Raw genomic sequence first — 22652 nt, 5'->3', positions numbered from 1 at the left:
AGAAGATTTCTCTCAAAGCAGGGGGGATGAGGTTCTGAGCCTCACCTCTGTTGATCCCCAATTTCTCACCTGATGGCCCTCCTGCGACTGTGCCTGTCTTAGGTTGTTCCTCCCTTGAGGAATCTTACCCGTCTCTGGCTAACCAGTCATCTTCCGGGGCCATACAGGGAAATGTAAAGTTGGTAAGTGAGAGAGAAGCCATATTGTTTGCAAAGGTTAGCTTTTTACTTCTTTGCAGATTTATGCCCTGTGGCTTCTATGCCCAGCACTTGTCTCGAGGTATCTTTACCACCTGGAGGAATTATGATACTCGGTAAATTCAATATGGGGCACGAATTCTACTTAAGGGTTGTAATTAGGAAGGAAGAAGGAAAGCTATAGAGGTGGCATATGGAAGAAAACATGGGAGGATTGATTATTTCTTTGACATATCTTCTTGTAGAGTACCTTAAGTATGTATAGGTTTTGAACTACTAACTAATTTGCACACACATATTAACATAATAGGAATACGGTGACATAAACAAAGCAAATCTATAATTACCATCCATCTCCAGTGAAGCCAAGAAAACCATTTAGGCACCCTAGGCATTTGTGAAAATTTGTCTATGATATGATGGATATTGTCCTACTGTACTTGAACAGTCTGAGAAAAATCAGACAAATTAAAGCAGGCCATTTCTGGGATCTGTTCACATCCCATATGTTCTTTTAACCGTAGATAGTCTATAGTCATAAGATTTTGGAGTGCTACAACTTGCACCCCTCCCAACTCCTGGTTGAGTTCCAACAGTACAGATCCGGTCAAATTCGTTGTCTCACTGTATGCACATGCCAGCCTAGACATCTCCCTCCTCATTCCAATGGCAAGTCCAGGAAACGGTGGGGTAGACGCAGCCACGATCGCAGCATCGCCCGGATCCCTGTGGAGGCTTTTTGATGATCATCCCCCGGCACAAGTCCTCCAGAGAGTGCTGATGCCGGAAGCTCCTCCTCATATCATATCTTAGTTCATTTTCTGGATATCCAAGCTAGGCCTTGATCTTCTGCATAGAAACAAACAGACCCTTTGCCCACACTTTGACATGCCCTTTATACCACTGTGCAGAACTCATTGGAGGTCAGCACACAGGGACTGCCTTTTTTTTTTTTATTAAGAGAAAGGAATATTATCAGAAAAGAGTACCTCCATAGCTGATCATCTGACACCCTTTAAGTGATCAACATTAAGGATATTTAAAGCATGCGTTGATCTTTGATTTACCAATAGTTTTATCCTATCAAGGAGTAATCCCCCTTTTCTTTCTTTTTTTTTTTAATCTTTAATCTACACTTACATGAAGAGTACTATGTTTACTATGCTCTCCCCTATATCAGGTCCCCCCTAACAACCACATTACGTTTACTGTCCATCAGCTTAGCAAAATGTTGTAGAATCCCTACTTGTCCTCTCTGTGTTGTGCAGCCCACCCTCCCCTTTCTCCCTCCCCCCCCCATGCATGCTCATCTTAATACCCTCCTTCTTCTTCCCCCCCTTATCCCTCCCTGCCCACCCATCCTCCCCAGTTCCTTTCCCTTTGGTACCTGTTAGTCCATTTTTGGCTTCTGTAATTCCGCTGCTGTTTTGTTCTTCAGTTTTTCCTTTGTTCTTATACTCCTCAGATGAGTGAAATCATTTGGTATTTCTCTTTCTCCACTTGGCTTATTTCACTGAGCATAAGACTCTCCAGCTCCATCCATGTTGCTGCAAATGGTTGGATTTTTCTGCTTCTTGTAGCTGAGTAGTATTCCATTGTGTATATGTACCACATCTTCTTTATCCATTCATCTACCGATGGACATGTAGGTTGCTTCCAATTCTTGGCTATTGTAAATACTGCTGCGATAAACATAGGGGTGCATCTGTCTTTCTCAAACTTGATTGCTGCGTTCTTAGGGTAAATTCCTAGGAGTGGAATTCCTGGGTCAAATGGTAGGTCTGTTTTGAGCATTTTGATGAACCTCCAAACTGCTTTCCACAATGGTTGAACTAATTTACATTCCCACCAGCAGTGTAGGAGGGTTCCCCTTTCTCCACAGCCTCGCCAACATTTGTTGTTGTTTGTCTTTTGGATGGCAGCTATCCTTACTGGTGTGAAGTGATACCTCATTGTAGTTTTAATTTGCATTTCTGTGATAATTAGTGATGTGGAGCATCTTTTCATGTGTCTCTTGGCCATCTGTATTTCTTTTTTAGAGAACTGTCTGTTCAGTTCCACTGCCCATTTTTTAATTGGGTTATTTGTTTTTTGTTTGTTGAGGCGTGTGAGCTCTTTATATATTTTGGACGTCAAGCCTTTATCAGATCTGTCATTTTCAAATATATTCTCCCATACTGTAGGGTTCCTTTTTGTTCTATTGATGGTGTCTTTTGCTGTACAGAAGCTTTTCAGCTTAATGTAGTCCCACTGCTCATTTTTGCTGTTGTTTTCCTTGCCCGGGGAGATTTGTTCAAGAAGAGGTCACTCATGTTTATGTCTAAGAGGTTTTTCCTATGTTTTTTTCCAAGAGTTTAATGGTTTCATGACTTACATTCAGGTCTTTGATCCATTTTGAGTTTACCTTTGTATATGGGGTTAGACAGTGGTCCAGTTTCATTCTCCTACATGTAGCTGTCCAGTTTTGCCAGCACCATCTGTTGAAGAGACCGTCATTTTGCCATTGTATGTCCATGGCTCCTTTATCAAATATTCATTGACCATATATGTTTGGGTTAATTTCTGGAGTCTCTAATCTGTTCCACTGGTCTGTGGCTCTGTTCTTGTGCCAGTACCAAATTGTCTTGATTACTATGGCTTTGTAGTAGAGCTTGAAGTTGGGGAGTGAGATCCCCCCTACTTTATTCTTCTTTTTCAGGATTGCTTTGGCTATTCGGGGTCTTTGGTGTTTCCATATGAATTTTTGAATTATTTGTTCCAATTCATTGAAGAATGTTGCTGGTAATTTGAGAGGGATTGCATCAAATCTGTATATTGCTTTGGGCAGGATGGCCATTTTGACGATATTAATTCTTCCTAGCCATGAGCATGGGATGAGTTTCCATTTATTAGTGTCCCCTTTAATTTCTCTTAAGAGTGACTTGTAGTTTTCAGAGTATAAGTCTTTCACTTCCTTGGTTAGGTTTATTCCTAGGTATTTTATTCTTTTTGATGCAATGGTGAATGGAATTGTTTTCCTGATTTCTCTTTCTATTGATTCGTTGTTAGTGTATAGGAAAGCTACAGATTTCTGTGTGTTGATTGTGTATCCTGCAACTTTGCTGTATTCCGATATCAGTTCTAGTAGTTTTGGAGTGGAGTCTTTAGGGTTTTTTATGTACAGTATCATATCATCTGCAAATAGTGACAGTTTAACTTCTTCTTTACCAATCTGGATTCCTTGTATTTCTTTGTTTTGTCTGATTGCCGTGGCTAGGACCTCCAGTACTATGTTAAATAACAGTGGGGAGAGTGGGCATCCCTGTCTTGTTCCCGATCTCAGAGGAAATGCTTTCAGCTTCTCACTGTTCAGTATAATGCTGGCTGTGGGTTTATCATATATGGCCTTTATTATGTTGAGGTACTTGCCCCCTCTATTCCAATTTTGCTGAGAGTTTTTATCATGAATGGATGTTGAATTTTGTCAAATGCTTTTTCAGCATCTATGGAGATGATCATGTGGTTTTTGTCTTTCTTTTTGTTGATGTGGTGGGTGATGTTGATGGATTTTCGAATGTTGTACCATCCTTGCATCCCTGGGATGAACCCCACATGGTCATGGTGTATGATCCTTTTGATATACTGTTGAATTCTGTTTGCTAATATTTTATTGAGTATTTTTGCATCTACATTCATCAGGGATATTGGTCTGTAATTTTCTTTTTTGGTGGGGTCTTTGCCTGGTTTTGGTATTAGGGTGATGTTGGCTTCATAGAATGAGTTTGGGAGTATTCCCTCTTCTATTTTTTGGAACACTTTAAGGAGAATGGGTATTATGTCTTCTCTGTGTGTCTGATAAAATTCTGAGGTAAATCCGTCCGCCCCCAGGGTTTTGTTCTTGGGTAATTTTTTGATTACCGTTTCAATTTCTTTGCTCGTAATTGGTTTGTTTAACTTTTGTGTTTCTTCCTTGGTCAGTTTTGGGAGGTTGTATTTTTCTAGGAAGTTGTGCATTTCTTCTAGGTTTTCCAGCTTGTTGGCATATAGGTTTTCATAGTAGTCTTTAATAAATCTTTGTATTTCTGTGGAGTCTGTCGTGATTTTTCCATTCTCATTTCTGATTATGTTGATTTGTGTTGATTCTCTTTTTCTCTTAATAAGTTTAGCTAGAGGCTTATCTATTTTGTTTATTCTCTCAAAGAACCAGCTCTTGGTTTCGTTGATTTTTGCTATTGTTTTATTCTTCTCAATTTTTTTTATTTCTTCTGTGATCTTTATTATGTCCCTCCTTCTGCTGACTTTAGGCCTCATTTGTTCTTCTTTATCCAGTTTCGATAATTGTGATGTTAGACTATTCATTTGGGATTGTTCTTCCTTCTTCAAGTGTGCCTGGATTGCTATATACTTTCCTCTTAAGACTGCTTTTCCTGTGTCCCACAGAAGTTGGGGCTTAGTGTTGTTGTCATTTGTTTCTATATATTCCTTGATCTCTATTTTGATTTGTTCATTGATCCATTGATTATTTAGTAGCATGTTGTTAAGCCTCCATGTGTTTGTGAGCCTTTTTGTTTTCTTTGTAGAATTTATTTCTAGTTTTATACCTTTGTGGTCTGAAAAATTGGTTGGTAGAATTTCAATATTTTGGAATATACTGAGGCTCTTTTTGTGAGCTAGTATGTGGTCTATTCTGGAGAATGTTCCATGTGCACTTGAGAAGAATGTATATCCTGTTGCTTTTGGATGTAGAGTTCTATAGATGTCTATTAGGTCCATCTGTTCTAGTGTGTTGTTCAGTGCCTGTGTGTCCTTTCTTATTTTCTGCCCGGTGGATCTATCCTTTGGGGTGAGTGGTGTGTTGAAGTCTCCTACAATGAATGCATTGCAGTCTATTTCCCTCTTTAGTTCTGTTAGTATTTGTATCACATATGCTGGTGCTCCTGTATTGGGTGCATATATATTTAGAATGGTTATATCCTCTTGTTGGACTGAGCCCTTTACCATTATGTAGTGTCCTTCTTTATCTCTTGTTACTTTCTTTGTTTTGAAGTCTATTTTGTCTGATATTAGTACTGCAACCCCTGCTTTCTTCTCACTGTTGTTTGCCTGAGATATGTTTTTCCATCCCTTGACTTTTAGTCTGTGCATATCTTTGGGCTTGAGGTGAGTTTCTTGTAAGCAGCATATAGATGGGTCTTGCTTTTTTATCCATTCTATTACTCTGTGTCTTTTGATTGGTGCATTAAGTCCATTTACATTTAGGGTGATTATTGAGAGATATGTACTTATTGCCATTGCAGGCTTTAGATTCATGGTTACCAAAGGTTCAAGGCAAGCTTCTTTAGTATCTTACTGCCTAACTTAGCTCGCTTATTGAGCTGTTATATACACTGTCTGGAGGTTCTTTTCTTCTCTCCCTTCTTATTCCTCCTCCTCCCTTCTTCATATGTTGTATGTTTTGTTCTGTGCTCTTTTTAGGAGTGCTCCCATCTAGAGCAGTCCCTGTAGGATGCCCTGTAGAGGTGGTTTGTGGGAAGCAAAATCCCTCAGCTTTTGCTTGTCTGGGAATTGTTTAATCCCGCCATCATATTTAAATGATACTCGTGCTGGATACAGTATCCTTGGTTCAAGGCCCTTCTGTTTCATTGCATTAAGTATATCATGCCATTCTCTTCTGGCCTGTAGGGTTTCTGTCGAGAAGTCTGATGTTAGCCTGATGGGTTTTCCTTTATAGGTGACCTTTTTCTCTCTAGCTGCCTTTAAAACTCTTTCCTTGTCCTTGATCCTTGCCATTTTAATTGCTATGTGTCTTGGTGTTGTCCTCCTTGGATCCTTTCTGTTGGGGGTTCTGTGTAATTCCATGGTCTGTTCGATTATTTCCTCCCCCAGTTTGGGGAAGTTTTCAGCAATTATTTCTTCGAAGAGACTTTCTATCCCTTTTCCTCTTTCTTCTTCTTCTGGTACCCCTATAATACAAACATTATTCCTTTTGGCTTGGTCACATAGTTGTCTTAGTGTTGTTTCATTCCTGGAGATCCTTTTATCTCTCTCTATGTCAGCTTCTATACGTTCCTGTTCTCTGGCTTCTATTCCTTCAATGGCCTCTTGCATCTTACCCATTCTGCTTATAAATCCTTCCAGGGATTGTTTCACTTCTGTGATCTCCTTCCCGACATCTGTGATCTCCCTCCGGACTTCATCCCATTGCTCTTGCATTTTTCTCTGCATCTCATCCCATTGATCTTGCATTTTTCTCTGCATCTCTGTCAGCATGTTCATGATTTTTATTTTGAATTCTTTTTCAGGAGGACTGTTTAGGTCTGTCTCCTTCTCAGGTGTTGTCTCTGTGATCTTTGTCTGCCTGTAGTTTTGCCTTTTCATGGTGGTAGAGATAGTTTGCAGAGCTGGTACGAGTAACCCCTGGTAGAGCTTCCCTTCTTGTTGGTTTGTGGCCTTCCTCTCCTGGGAGAATAGCGACCTCTAGTGGCTTATGCTGGTCAGCTGTGCCCAGACAGGGCTTCTGCTACCTGCCCGTTTGCTATGGAGTTTATCTCCGCTGTTGCTGTGGGCGTGGCCTGGCTGGGGTGCTCCTCCAAAGTGGTGGAGCCCCGTTGGAGGGGGAGCGGCCGGGAGGCTATTTATCTCCGTAAGGGGCCTCTGTGCTCCCTGTTGCCCAGGGGGTTAGAGTGCCTAGAAATCCCCAGATTCCCTGCCTCTGGTCTAAGTGTCCTTTCCTGCCCCTGTAAGACTTCCAAAAAGCACTCTCCAAACCAAAACAGCAACAGCAACAATGAGAGAGGGAACAGCAAGAAAAAAAAAAGAAAAAAACACGCGATTTTTTTTTTTTTCCTCAGGCGCCGGTCCCAGGCACCCGCTCACTGGTCCTGCTGCCCTGCCTCCCTAGCACCGGGGTCCCTGTCCCTTTAAGGCTTCCAAAAAGCACTCGCCAAAAAGAGGAAAAAAAAGGGGGAAAACGCGCGATTTCCTCCATCCTCAGGCGCCAGTCTCAGGCACCCGCCCACCAGTCCCGCAGGGAAAAACGCGCGATATTCTTTGTTCTCAGTCACCGGTCCCAGGCACCCGTGCGCCGGTCCCAGTCACCTGCTCACCGGTCCTGCTGCTCTGCCTCCCTAGCACCAGGGTCCCTGTCCGTTTAAGGCTTTCAAAAAGCGCTCGCCAAAAAGAGAAAAAAAAGGGGGAAAAACATGCAATTTTCTCCATCCTCAGGTGCTGGTCTCAGGCACCCGCCCCCCAGTCCCACAGGGAAAAACGCAGGATATTCTTTGTCCTCAGGTGCCGGTCCCAGGCACCTGCTCACCGGTCCCACCGCCCTGCCTCCCTAGCACCGGGGTCCCTGTCCCTTTAAGGCTTCCAAAAAGCACTCGCCAAAAAGAGAACGAAAAAAAAAAGGGGGGGAGGAAACGCGCGATTTCCTCTGTCCTCAGGCGCAGGTCTCAGGCACCCGCCCACCGGTCCCGTAGGGAAAAACACGCGATAATCTCTATCCTCAGGCGTTAGTCCCAGGCACCCGCTCACTGGTCCCGCCGCCCTGCCTCCCTAGCAACGGGGTCCCTGTCCCTTTAAGGCTTCCAAAAAGCACTTGCCAAAAAGAGAAAAAAAAAGGGGGGGAAATGCGCGATTTCCTCCGTCCTCAGGCGCCGGTCTCAGGCACCCGCCCACCGGTCCCGTAGGGAAAATCGCGCGATAATCTTTGTCCTCAGGCGCCGGTCCCAGGCACCCGCTCACCGGTCCCATTGCCCTGCCTCCCTAGCAACGGGGTCCCTGTCCCTTTAAGGCTTCCAAAAAGCACTCGCCAAAAAAAAAAAAAACGCTCCCTTTTCTTTCCACCCGCCGGGAGCCGGGGGGAGGGGTGCTCGGGTCCCGCCAGGCCGGGGCTTGTATCTTACCCCCTTCGCAAGGCGCTGGGTTCTTGCAGGTGTGGATGTGGTCTGGATGTTGTCCTGTGTCCTCTGGTCTCTATTTTAGGAAGAGTTTTCTTTGTTATATTTTTATAGCTCTATGTGTTTTTGGGAGGAGATTTCCACTGCTCTACTCACGCCGCCATCCTGGCTCCGCCCCGGAAATAGTAATTTTTAATTGAAAATGTTATTTATGTTAACATGTAATGGATTTGTTGGTTTAAATGTATTGGTATTTAAATTTTTTCTGTTTTAAATTCTAATGCGTAAATACTAAAAGCTTTAATCCACATACATAAAAGCTCTTCGGGGTCGTTAATAATTGCAGGAAGGTAAAGGGGTCCCAAACCAAAAAATTTGAGTCACTTGGTCTTTCCTACACTCCTCAGGTCATCCCAGTCTGCTTCCATTTAGGAACTTCTGGAGAATTTACAAATGTTAGTTGAAGTTAATGAAAGGGTCAGTGGCCTGAAAAATTCTAGAACAAAAAGCTTGGTTGAGGCCTGACTAGGATATTTACTAACTGTAATCTTCAGCAAATTATTTAATCTGTATTTTGGCCTCATTTTTAAATGTAGTACTTAGGACATAATAATTGTGAGAATTCATTGAGTTCATGAATGTAAGTTGCACAATAATGCCTGGTCATAGCACAGTAAAATATATTCCAGATAATCTTTCAGTCTTTATTCTCCACGTTTTTTTTTATTGAAGGTGGATATTTCTGATTTAAATTAAAAGCTGTAGAACTGGTTGGTGCCTTTGTCATAATACCATTGTGGTAAGACTTTGAAAGCTTCTATGGGATTCTGGTTTGTCGTATTAAGTCATATCCGCAGAAACAATATTTTTACATACAGCTCTGAAGGAAAGAAGAGACATAGACTAACGTATTGCTAGTATTCAGCAGAGTTAAATGAAACTGAGGGTGTAGAAATGGAATTTAGACAACAGTGAAGAGTAGTTCTTAGGAGAGGGACTCATGAACATTGAACCCTTTAAAAATGGGGAACTTACTGCTCACTTTAGTTGTTTTAGTGAAGCATGTAATTAATATTTGGGCACTTCTTGATAGGAGATTTGCTGTCAGATAAGTGGAAAGTATTTTGTTTGGGAATATTAGGTTACCAAGACTTTTTTAAAAATTAAAGTATCATTGATATACAATCATGAAGGTTTCACATGATAAAACAATGTGGTTACTACATTTACCCATATTATCAAGTCCCCATCCATACCCCATTGCAGTCATTGTCCATCAGTGTAGTAAGATGCCACAGATTTACTATTTCCTCTGTGCTACACTGTCTTCCCCATGACCCCTCACACCATGTGTACTAAACAAAAATACCCCTTAATCCCCTTCTTCCTCCCCACCCGCCCTCCCTCACCCCTCTCCTTTGGAGTCTGAGTCTGCTGCTGTTTTGTTCCTTCAGTTATGCTTCGTTGTTATACTCCACAAATGAGGGAAATCATTTGGCACTTGTCTCTCTGCCTGGCTTATTTCACTGAGCATAATGTCCTCCAGCTCCATCGATGCTGTTGCAAATGGCAGGATTTGTTTCGTTCTTATGGCTGAATAGTAGTATTCCATTGTGTATATGTACCACCTCTTCTTTATCCATTCATCTGCTGATGGACACTTAGGTTCCTTCCATATTTTGATTATTGTGAATAGTGCTGCAATAAACATAGGGGTGCATATGTCTTTTTGAATCTGAAAACTTGTATTCTTTGGGTAAATTCCAAGGAGTGCGATTCCTGGGTAAAATGGTATTTCTATTTTTAGTTTTTTGAGGAACCTCCATATTGCTTTCCGCAATGGTTGAACTAGCTTACATTCCTACCAGCAGTGTAGGAAGGTTCCCCATTCTCCACATCTTGCCAGCATTTGTTCTTAGTCTTTTCAATGCTGGCCATCCTTACTGGTGTGAGGTGATACCTCGGTATGGTTTTAATTTGCATTTCCTTGATGATTAGTGATGTGGAGCATTTTTTCATGTGTCTGTTGGCCATTTGAATTTCTTCTTTGGGGAATTGTCTGTTCATATCCTCTGCCCATTTTTTAATCGGGTTATTTGCTTTTTGTGTGTTGAGGCATGTGAGTTCTTTATATATTTTGGATGTTGATTACCAAGACTATTTAAGAACCCATTGTGATATTATATGTGAGGTTCTACAATGGTTAGGTCCTGTGAGGGACAAAAGGAGCCATGCAGAATAGTAAATAAATAAAAGCTTATAGGTTTAACAGTAATTAGTTTTATAGCCACATTAAATATTCGGCCCTATTGGTCTTCGGAAATTATTTTTTAAGCCTAAAACTGAGGTTACTAGGTAACAAATACCAGTTGATTTGAGGATTATTATTGTTTATTTCTCACCCTAGAGCAAGAGAGAGTGATATTTCTAAAATTCTTTTGATTTTTAAAACATTTTTCTTGTTCTAGATGTTCTTATCTTGATTTATGGGTGGATATGTACTAGCAGTGAATTGAAAATGTTAGATTATGAATTCTTCATTCCTGGAATTTACACCTATGAAAGAACCAGACAAAGGAATTCGAAACTTCAAGAGCCAAATGTGTCTAAAGAGCTTTAGTAGAAAACAGATGTTTTCCTAATCTTACTTGAGAGGGAGATAGGTAGATATTTGCTACCCAAGAAATACCTCAAAAGTAGACTGACAGGTGTATCTGCAGGTTTCTTTTGCTGCTTTTAAATAAGAGATAATTTGTAAAGAGTCTTTATATTTTGCCTTTTCAATTATGTAGGCTTTTACTGATTAGATAGCACCTGACTATAAAGTAAGACTACCATAATTGCCAGCATTTAAGATAAAATCCTCTCCTCCCCTGAAAGATATGTATCTGATAATACCGATTTTGTGGGTGGAAAGATGAATGCTAAAGTCTTAAAAGATTGTGGGAATTGCTAATAGTTCTGTGTGAGCTGCAGTGTTGAATAATGCCTGAGTGCACAGTAATTACATTATTAGCACAACTACTACTATGAAATACAGAAACTAGGCTGCCCAGGTGTCAAGTAATGGATTGGATTAATGACAGATGGTTGTGTTCACCTTACTCTACCTCCTTGGTAGCCTTTTTAGATTCATTTATTTTTTCTAATATTCTTTAATTGTGCTACATCTTGAGAAAGTGTATATGCAGTCTATTTGAAGATTGCTCCTAGGAATAAGAACAAGTTAACAGAAAATTCAACCAACAAGGGTAACACTTTGATTTAGTAAATGGCAATAAGAATGGCAGAATATAGTAGTACAGAAATCTCACAACCAAAATAGTTTTCCCCGAAATCATTTTTTAAATTTCAGCTTTATTGAGGTAATTGACATTAAGAAATTGTAAGGTCTTTAAAGTATACATCATGGTGATTTCATATACATATGCATTGTGAAAGGACTCTCCCCATCCTGTTATCAACTGTTGTCACCATTTTTTACATTAGATCTTCAGACTTTACTCATCTGATCCCCCCAGCTTTTTTTTCTTTGTTATCATTAATCTACAATTACATGAGGAACATTATGTTTACTAGACTTCCCCTATCACCAAGTACCCCCACATACCCCATTACAGTCTCTGTCCATCAGCATAATAAGATGCTACAGAGTCACTACTTGTCTTCTCTGTGTTGTACAGCCCTCCCTGTGCCCCCTTCATTATAATGCTAATAATGCCCCCTTTCTTCCCCCCCTTCTCCCTCCCTTCCCACCCATCCTCCTCAGTCCCTTTCCCTTTGGTAACTGTTAGTCCATTCTTGGGTTCTGTGTGTCTGCTGCTGTTTTGCTCCTTCAGTTTTTTCTTTGTTCTTATACTCCACAGAGTGATATCATTTGATACTTGTCTTTCTCCAACTGGCTTATTTCACTGAGCATAATACCCTCTAGCTCCATCCATGTTGTTGCAAATGGTAGGATTTGTTTTCTTCTTATGGCTGAATAATATTCCATTGTGTATATGTACCACATCTTCTTTATCCATTCATCTACTGATGGACACTTAGGTTGCTTCCAATTCTTGGCTATTGTAAATAATGTTGCGATAAACATAAGGGTGCATATATATTTTTCAAACTGGGCTGCTGCATTCTTAGGGTGAATTCCTAGGAGTGGAATTCCTGGGTCAAATGGTATTTCTATTTTGAGCTTTTTGAGGAACCTCCATACTGCTTTCCACAATGGTTGAACTAATTTACATTCCCACCAGCAGTGTAAGAGGGTTCCCCTTTCTCCACCCCTCCAGCTTTTATTAAGAAAATTTCATGCATGTAAAAAAGGTGAAAGAATACGATAAGGAATATCTACAATGAACCCATTGCCTAGACATGATTTTTAGATGCTAGCATATTTGATGTCTTTAAGAAAATGCCGAAGTATCTATTTGCCAAACTACTTGAAGGTCATAGTCATGATGCTTCCACTAAATATTTCATGTATTTGCTAAAAATAAATATATTTTCGACTCTATAGCATCTTACTACGCTGATGGACAGTGACTGTAATGGGGTATGTGGTGGGGGCTTGATAATGGGGGGAATTTAGTAACCACAGTGTTGCCCATGTGATTGTATATTAATGATACCAAAAAAAAAGAATAAATACATTTTCCTAGATAACTCTAATACCACTATCCTTTCTAAGAAAAGTAACAGTATTTCCCAAATACCTAGTTATCTAGTCTGCATTCATATGTTCCATTTGTTCTCCCAAAATCTTTAATAGCTCTTTTAGGAACCAGAAGCCAATAATGGTTCACATGTTGCATTTTGTTATGTCTCTTTAGTTCTTTTAATCTAGTTTGGTCTTCTGTGTGTGTGTGTGACACTGACATTTTTAAAGAGAACCATGTTAGTAATTTTATAGAATGTTCCGTATTCTGCATTTGTCTGATTATTTCCTTGTAGAATGTCCCTCCTGGATTCATCTCAAATTCCCTGTGGTGCTACTTATTCCTCTGTTGTTATCAATTTCCTGTCAATTGGAAATTAAAGTTAAATGCTTGATTTGATTTAGGTTAAACATTATTATCAATGGCTTTTTTTTTTTCTTTACAAAAGAACAAGCTACACACCAAACAGCTGATGGCAGTTTGGATTATTGGCTGACTTTTTTTCTATTTCAATTATAACCCTTGGTTTTTAAGATACAAAGCTTGTAAATTCATGTATAACAGTAAGACTTTTAGAAAGAACACAGAAATAGGTTTGCTTCATGTAATTTTGGTTCACTACCCCCTGAGAAAATGATTCTGAAGTTGAAGAGGCAAGAAAAGTGATATATTTAGCAAAACAACCCATAGAGGAATTGTGTAAAGAGGTTCAAACCCAGAAAAATTAGAAATGGAGATTAAAGAACTTTGGGAAATTATTTTCACAAAAATTATTCACCAGTCAGTACTAATAACAAATACTGAGAGTAACCATAATTTTAGAGGATTAATATATGATGCTCCAGTTTTAGGAGGAAAAATTATGTACTTGGGCAAGAATAAGAATGGCATAGAAGCTGTCAGATAAATATGAAGAGAAAATCAAATTTCAAAGGTAGAAGATTATAGTGTGAAACAAACTAGATGCATATGAGTTGTATAAAAATGTCTGTGAAATATCTAACCGTTTGAACAATTCATTGGATTCTTGTTCTGCTTTGCTTGTATTCTCTTTTGTAGAGGATAAATATTTTTAAAATAAATGATAGTTCTTAATGCATAAAATGTAGTGTTTTTTGGTTTTGTTTGTTTTTTTTAATTTCCCCTTCAGAGCATGGATTCAGTTTGATCAGTGTTCCTTCTCAGTCTTGGTACTATTGAAATCAGACTGGCTGAGTCTTTCACTGTCCTGTGCCTTGTAGGGTGGTTTAAGAGCACCCTCCGTCACTATCCACTAAATAGATGCCTGAGAGGTGCTGGACAACACCCTTCCCCAGCCCCAACCTCTAGTTATGACTACCAAGAATATCTCCAGACATTGCCAAATGTCTTGGGAGTACAGGGGGACAAATTATCCATGTTTGAATCTCACTGGCATATATGAAGAGTCCTTAATGATGTCCTTTATGCCCCTGTTTTCCCTTTGTATGCATATGCACAGTAGTTGAACCCAAGTCCCTTTTGCAGATATGCTACATGGCTTAGAAAACACTGGAAAATTATCGCATTTTTTTTTAGCTCTGTTGGAAAGTTTATTGAATGTAGAAACGAGCTCTTAAAAGTCGGATGTAGGCCTTTGCTGTATCTAATCCCCCATCCAACTCCTGGTTTGCTTGGGAAAGAACCTTACTCATTATATGCTATGGATAAAGTTTTTGTTAGAAATAGTTGAGAAATTTAGTATATTTGAGGCGATCTGCCTATATATTGTGGTATTTGAGAAAGACAGTCTTTCAAAAAAGAGTTACTTACTAAAGGGCTTGATTAAACTAAATGTGTCCTCTTTGTTACCCTTTGCTTCTCCTTAAAGTTTTTTAACCATATGTAAGTTGTACCAATCAGGAACAGAATCTAGGCATCTTTTTAGGGGAAGGGAAAGGGACTGTACACAAGTGGGACAGGGTAAGTGGAAGTTATGAAAATTGTTTAATAAATATAAGAATGAAACATCTCATGTAAGCATTTCACAAGTAAATACAATTTTTTTTCTAAGATTCCAAGACATTATTTGTGGATGTGGAATTTTTCTGCCAAATGACATAGGAGTGAAATTGAAGATAGCTGACTAATAGTTGGAGTCAATATGGAGATAATTTTGTATTTAAAATGAGCAGAAAGGTCCCTAGCATCTAGACTGTGGTCTTGGAATATTATTCCTCACCAAAAGGAACCAGAGCTTCTTGGAGAAATAGCTGATTCTAGGTCTGGGGCAGGAAATGTATGAGATGAACATGCTACATCTTACCTCTCAGATAGTAAGGATTTTTTTTTAATTGAAGTATCATTGATACACAATTTTATGTTGGTTTCCAATGTATAACACAGTGGTTCAACAATAACAGTCACTCATATTATTAAATCCTCACCCTCTCTAGTGTGGTTACTATCTATCAATGTAGAAATATGTTACACAATCATTCAGTGTATTCTCCATGCTGTGCTACCATCCCCATGACCATCTTATATTGTGGTTGTGAATTATTGTACCCCTTTATCCCCCTCCCCCCTTACTCCAACCCCTCCCCCTTGGTAACCACTAGTCACTTCTCAAGTGTCTGTGAGTCTACTGCTGTTTTGTTCCTTCTGTTTTGCTTTGTTTTTGTATTCCACAAATAAGTGAAATCATATGGTATTTGTCTTTCTCCACCTGACTTATTTCACTGAGCACAATAGCCTGGATCGAACATCCATGTTGTTGCAAATGGCAGGATTTCTTTTTATGGCTGAATAATATTCCACTATGTATATTACCACATCTTCTTTATCCATTTATCTATTGATGGACACTTAGGTTGCTTCTATCAGATAGCAAGGATTTTATCAAACCCAACTAAGGCTTATGTCAAAAAGACTTTGGAGCCAACTGAAGAAGTTCCCACTGGCCAAAATAGAACACTGCGTCAATAAAGATAACTATAGTGGATCAAAATACATCAAATATGTTTGCATCTTTGAAATCATAACAATAGTTTAAGAACAGGCTTATTGGTCATTTTAGGGAAATACTGTTAAAATTTTGAAAACTGGTAAATAAGAAAAAGAAGCAAGATAGAAAGAATCAAGACTTTTTCTATATTTGCTGTGCTACTGGATTAGATTAACCAAATAGTAGATTAAGTTTTGTTTTTTGTTTTTTTAAATAGAAGTGTTACAGTTAATAAATGAAGAAGGAATACTTGATTTAGAATGACCAGACCCAGTCATTGAGCATGCCTCCTAATGGAAGAAAACTCCTCCCTTATCAGTTGTCTTGGTGGAAAAAAAGTTAAGCATGGTTCTAAACATGCTTCTAGATCCAACTTTCAATTTCAGGATATACAGAGGACAGGGGCATGTATTATTAAATGCCATGTATATGTGATCCAGAATACAGAAACCACAAGAGATGATCTGATTCTTCAGCAAATAAATTGGAAGAGAGAAGAAAATAAGGTGAAGAAAGACCTGTAAATTAAAAGAAATGTTTAAAACTTATCAAATAATCAGAATGTATGGACTTTATTTGGATACTAATTCAATCTTCTTAAAAGTATGGTATTTGAGAGAATTTGAAATTTGAATGTTGACTAGATATTTGATATTAAGGGACTATCAGTTTCTTAGGCATGTAATGATACCATGATTTTTTTTTCTTTTTGATATGTAGTCTTTTCAAGTCCTTATCTTTTAGAATTATATACCAAAATACTTATGGATATGATAGTAGTGACTACTGTCAAAATATTATTCAGGAGAACCAAGATGGTGGTGTGAGTAGAGCAGTGGAAATCTCCTCCCAAAACCATATATATTTTTGAAAATACAACAAATACAACTATTCCTAAAAGAGAGACCAGAAGACGCAGAACAACAGTCAGACTACATTCACACCTGTGAGAACCCAGCGCCTCAGGAAGGGGGTAAGATACAAGCCACGGCCTGGCGGGACCCAAGCACCCCTCACCGCAGCTCCCGGCGGGAGGAGAGGAGTCAGATCAGGGAGGGAGAGGGAGCCCAGGACTGCTAAACGCCCAGCCCTAGCCATCCGCACCAGAGCACAGACACAGTGCGTGCATGGTGTGCTGGATACTAGGGAAACAGGACATTAAGACCTGTGAGTGGGCCCCCACAGCCGGCACCCCTGGGACAAAGAAAAGCGAGTGCTTTTTGAAAGTCTTAAAGGGACAGGGACCACACAGCTGGATGGAAGCGTCCCGGGACACTTAGCCCAGCAGCTGGGAAACCCAGGGAACTCTGGGCACCCTAACCCCCTGGGAAGCAGTGCAGCTCGGAGGCGCCTCACAGCGATAAACAGCCTCCGTGTTCCCCCTCTGACACAGCTTTGCCATATTGGAGCAGCAGCCTGACGCTGGCCACGCCCACAGCAACCGCAGAACTCCACAGTAGCAGGGCAAGAATTAGAAACCCCGTCTGCACGCAGCTACCCAGCACAAGCCACTAGGGGTCACTGTTCTCCCAGGAGAGAAAGGCCACAAACCAGCAAGAAGGGACTTTCTCTTAGCCAACACACGAGCCAGCTCCCCACAAATACCTCTATTGCCATGAAAAGGCAGAAGAATTTGATACAGACCAAGATCACAGAGGCAAACCCTGAGAAGGAGATAGACCTAACCAATCTCCCTGAAAAAGAATTAAAAATAAAGCTCATAACCATGCTGATGGAGCTGCAGAGAAATATATAAGGGATGATGTCTGGAAGGAGATTACAGAAATGAAACAATCTCTGGAAGGATTTATAAGCAGAATGAATAAGATGCAAGAGGCCATTGATGGAATAGAAACCAGAGAACAGGAACGCATAGAAGCAGACACAGAGAGAGAGAAAAGGATCTCCAGGAATGAAACAATATTAAGAGAACTGTGCGACCAATCCAAAAAGAACAATATCTGCATTACAGGGGTACCAGAAGAAGAAGAGAGAAAGAGGGATAGAAAGTGTATTTGAAGAAATAATTGCTGAAAACTTCCCCAAACGGGGGAAGGAAATAATCGATCAGACAACGGAAGTGCACAGAACCCCCAACAGAAGGGACCCAAGGAGGACAACACCAAGACACATAATAATTAAAATGACAAAGATCAAGGACAAGGACAGAGTTTTAAAGGCAGCTAGAGAGAGGAAAAAGGTCACCTACAAAGGAAAACCCATCAGGCTATCATCAGACTTCTCAACAGAAACCTTACAGACCAGAAGAGAATGGCATGATATATTTAATGCAATGAAACAGAAGGGCCTTGGACCAAGAATACTGCATCCAGCACGACTATCATTTAAATATGAAGGAGGGATTAAACAATTCCCAGAAAAACAAAAGTTGAGGGAATTTGCCTCCCACAAAACACCTCTACAGCATATTTTAGAGGGACTACTCTAGATGGGAGCACTTGTAAGACTAAATAGATGTCACCAGAGAAAATAAAATCACAGCAAAGAAAGCAGCCAACCAAATACTAACTAAAGGCAAAAAATAAAATCAACTACCCACAAAAGCAGTTAAAGGAAACACAAAAGAGCACAGAATAAAACAACCAACATATAAAGAACAGAGGAGGAGGAATAAGAAGGGAGAAAAATAAAGAATCACCAGACAGTGTTTAAAATAGCTCAATAAGCGAGTTAAGTTAGACAGTGAGATACTAAAGAAGATAACCTTGAACCTTTGGTAACCACGAATCTAAACCCTTCAATGGCAATAAGTACACATCTTTCAATAATCACCCTAAATGTAAATGGACTGAATGCACCAATCAAAAGACACAGAGTAATAGAATGGATAAAAAAGCAAGACCCATCTCTATGCTGCTTACAAGAGACTCACCTCAAACCCAAAGACATGCACAGACTAAAAGCCAAGGGATGGAAAAGGATATTTCATGCAAACAACAGGGAGAAAAGAGCAGGTGTTGCAGTAGTATCAGACAAAATAGACCTCAAAACAAAGAAAGTAACAAAAGATAAAGAAGGACATTACATAATGATAAAGGGGGCAGTCCAACAAGAGGATATAACCATTATAAATATATATGCACCCAACACAGGAGCACCAACATATGTGAAACAAATACTAACAGAACTAAAGGAGGAAAGAGAATGCAATGCATTCATTTTAGGGGACTTCAACACGCCACTCACTCCAAAGGATAGATCCACCGGACAGAAAATAAGTAAGGACACAGAGGCACTGAACAACACACTAGAACAGATGGACCTAATAGACATCCATAGAACTCTACATCCAAAAGCCACTATTTACAGTAGCCAAGAAATGGAAGCAACCTAAGTGTCCATCAGTAGATGAATGGATAAAGATGTGGTACATATACACAGTGGAATATTATTCAGCCATAGGAAGAAAACAAATCCTACCATTTGCAACAACATGGATGGAGCTAGAGGGTATAAATAAGCCAGGCAGAGAAAGACGAACACCAAATGATTTCACTCATATGTGGAGTATAGGAACAAAGAAAGACGCTGAAGGAACAAAACAGCAGCAGAATCACAGAACCTAATAATTGACTAACAGTTACCAAAGGGAAAGAGACTGGGGAGAATGGGAGGGAAGGGAGGGATAAGGTTGGGGGAAAAGAAAGGGGGTATTACAATTAGCATGTGTAATGTGGGGAGGGGCATGGGGAGGGCTGTGCAACACAGAGAAGACAAGCAGTGATTCTACAGCATCTTACTACGCTGATGGACAGTACTGTAATGGGGTTTGTTGGGGGGACTTGGTGAAGGGGGGGCCCTAGTAAACATAATGTTCTTCATGTAATTGTAGATTAATGACAACAAAATAAAAGAGATAAATAAAAAAAATATGCAGGAAAAGGGGGCATAGATGAAACGATTAGTTTTGAGTTAATTTTTGAAGCTAGGTGATGGATACATGTCTTATTTTGTATTTAATTAAAATTTATATCTCACAGGAGAAAAGGAATCACTACTGTCTTGATACAGAGATTCATAATTGTAATATGATGAAAGTTTACCCCTTGACTTAGTTACATTGTGACTCTCAAACTTACTGCTATGCAAGTTTCCCTCTTGATGTAGTGCTGTGTTCCTATATGCTGGCCTTTAGTTTCTGAAATTCACATTTTGACGTGGCAGTTTTTCAGAAGAAATGAAAATGTCCCTAAATTAAGTAGAGATTGAGTTTCAACATGTTTGTGTGTTTTTTTAATGTGATGTGTCTAAATCTATGAGAACATTTATTTATCTTTTACAGTAAAATACTAAGGAAGAGAGAAAAATAATTCCACGCTATTTTTGTTTTGTTTTTCCTTGTGAGAAATTAAGTTAAAGGTTTGTTGTGGTGGAAAGAGGTTAAACATGAGTAGAATGATAGAGTTTTGAAGATCTTTACACATCAGTGCAGTCTATTTAGTGACTCCTATCTTCTTTGATCAGAAATTGTTGAAAGGTAACAGAATGCCATGGATCACTTGAAAGACCACAGAGAATAGTGGTGTATGTTTCCTGAGCATCTTGGTAGAAATATTAAATATACTAGTTCATCATACTAATGAAGATTTCTTTTTCATAACTGGAACACTATCATAAGGATGCTAAATTTGCATTTTTCTATTTTTAAAGTTCACAGATTATTTAATTTAGATGATGTCTCTTGTGGCATGACCCATCTTTTCAATAGTTAATTTTTTTATGTTGAGTTATAGATACTGAAATGAAATTATCACATTCTGAGATAAGAATTGAGGACTTTTTTAATGCAATCCCTATACATTTTTTATAGAAGTAGAGCAAATAGTCCTAAAATTTGTGTGGAACCACAGAAGACCCCAAATACCCTAAGCAGTCTTGAGAAAGAAGAACAAAGCTGGAGGTATCACTTGCCCTGATTCAAACTATACTACAGAGCTACAGTAGTCAAAACATTATGGTACTGGCACAAAAACAGACACATAGATGAATGGAACAGACTAGAGAGTCCAGAAATAAATCCACACTTATACAGTCAATTAATCTACAACAAAGAGGCAAGGCTATACAATGGGGAAAAGACTGTCCCTTCAATAAATGGTCTTGGGAAGACTGGATAACTACATGCAAAAGAGTGAAACTGGATCACTGCCTTATGTCCTTCCAGATGTTTATTTTCCCTTTTCTTTCCCTTGCCTGGGGAGACATCAAACTGAAAAGCTTCTACACAGCAAAGGAAACAATAGACAAAATGAAAAGTCATTCTACTGAATGGGAGAATATATTCACAAATCACGTATCTGAGAAGGGGCTAATATCCAGGATATCTAAAGAATTCATACAACTTGACATTTTAAAAGTCTGATTAAAAAAATGATTAGAGCCACAATGAGATATCACCTCATACCAGTGAGGATCGCCACCATCCAAAAGACAAACAACAACAAATGTTGGCGTGGTTGCTGAGAAAGGGGAACCCTCCTACACTGCTGGTGGGAATATAAATTAGTTCAACCATTGTGGAAAGAAGTATGGAGGTTCCTCAAAAAGCTCCAAATAGAAATACCATTTGACCCAGAAATTCCACTCCTAGGAATTTACCCTAACAATGCAGCAGCCCAGTTTGAAAAAGACAGATGCACCCCTATGTTTATCACAGCACTATTTACAATAGCCAAGAAATGGAAGCAACCCAAGTGTTCATCAGTAGATGAATGGATAAAGAAGATGTGGTACATATACACAATGAAATATTATTCAGCCATAGGAAGAAAACAAATCCTATCATTTGCAAGAACATGGATGGAGCTAGAGGTTATTATGCTCAGTGAAATAAGCCACGCAGAGAAAGACAAGTACCAAATAATTTCACTCACATGTGGAGTATAAGAACAAAGAAAAACTGAAGGAACAAAACAGCAGCAGAATCACAGAATGCAAGAATGGAGACTTAACAGTTACCAAAGGGAAAAGGACTGGGGAGGATGGGTGGGAAGGGAGGGATAAGGGCAGGGAAAAAGAAAGGGGGCATTATGATTATCATGTATAATGTGTGGGGGGGGCATGGGGAGGGCTGTACAACACAGAGAAGACAAGTAGTGACTACAGCATCTTACTACGCTGATGGACAGTGACTAATGGGAATTGTCGGGGGGACTTGGTGAAGAGGGGAGCCTAGTAAACATAATGTTCTGCATGTAATTGTAGATTTATGATAACAACAACAACAAAAATGGTTAGAGGACCTCGAGATATTCTTGCAAAGAAGACATACAGATGACCAAAGGCACTTGAAAAGATGCCCAACATCGCTGATGGTCCATCAGGAAAATACACATCAGAACCACAGTGAGCTATCACCTCACGCCAGTCAGAAGGCTAACAGCAAGACCAGAAATAACAAATATTGGCAAGGATGTGGAGAAAACAAACCTCATACACTGTTGGTAGGAATGTAAATTGGCACAGCTTCTATGGAAAGCAGTATGGAGGGTTCTCAGAAAAATAGAGTTTCCAAATGATGCAGTAATTCCACTTCTGGGAATTTACCCCAAGAAAACAAAATCACTAATTTGAAAAGTTACATGCACTCCTATGTTTATCACAGCATTATTTGCAATAGCTAAGGTATGGAAGCAACTAAGTATCCATCAGTAGATGGATGGAGAAAGATGTGGTATATATACACAATGGGATATTACTCAGCTATAAAAAAGAATGAAATCTTGCCATTTGAGACAACGCAGATAAACCTGGAAGGTATTATGCTAAGAGAAATAAATTAGAGAAAGACAAATACCATCTGATTTCACTTACATGTGGAATCTAAAAAACAAATGAACAAATAAAAAACACAGTGGAAGAGGTAGGAGATGGGTGGTGGAATAGGCAAAGAGGGGAAAATGTAGCAAGAGTGCTTCTTGTTTCCATTTGGGCGCGGTAA

At 39.5% G+C, this 22652-nt stretch overlaps 1 protein-coding gene across 3 annotated transcripts in view; it reads left to right on the top strand.

The window, feature by feature from the left end:
* The window catches only part of POGZ (pogo transposable element derived with ZNF domain), a 59173-nt gene that overhangs the window by 3545 nt on the left and 32976 nt on the right, over positions 1-22652 (top strand). The window contains exon 1 of one of the 3 annotated variants that reach the window (XM_073234632.1): positions 22135-22155. The exons of the other annotated variants lie outside the window; for them this stretch is intronic. The gene's annotated coding sequence lies outside the window, so the exon portion shown is untranslated. Of the gene's footprint in view, positions 1-22134; positions 22156-22652 lie in introns of those variants that run through there. 3 annotated transcript variants of the gene reach the window in all.

Source organism: Manis javanica, chromosome 4, assembly GCF_040802235.1.
Source record: "Manis javanica isolate MJ-LG chromosome 4, MJ_LKY, whole genome shotgun sequence".
Lineage (NCBI taxonomy): Eukaryota > Metazoa > Chordata > Mammalia > Pholidota > Manidae > Manis > Manis javanica.
This window is presented reverse-complemented; position numbering and strand designations above follow the sequence as displayed.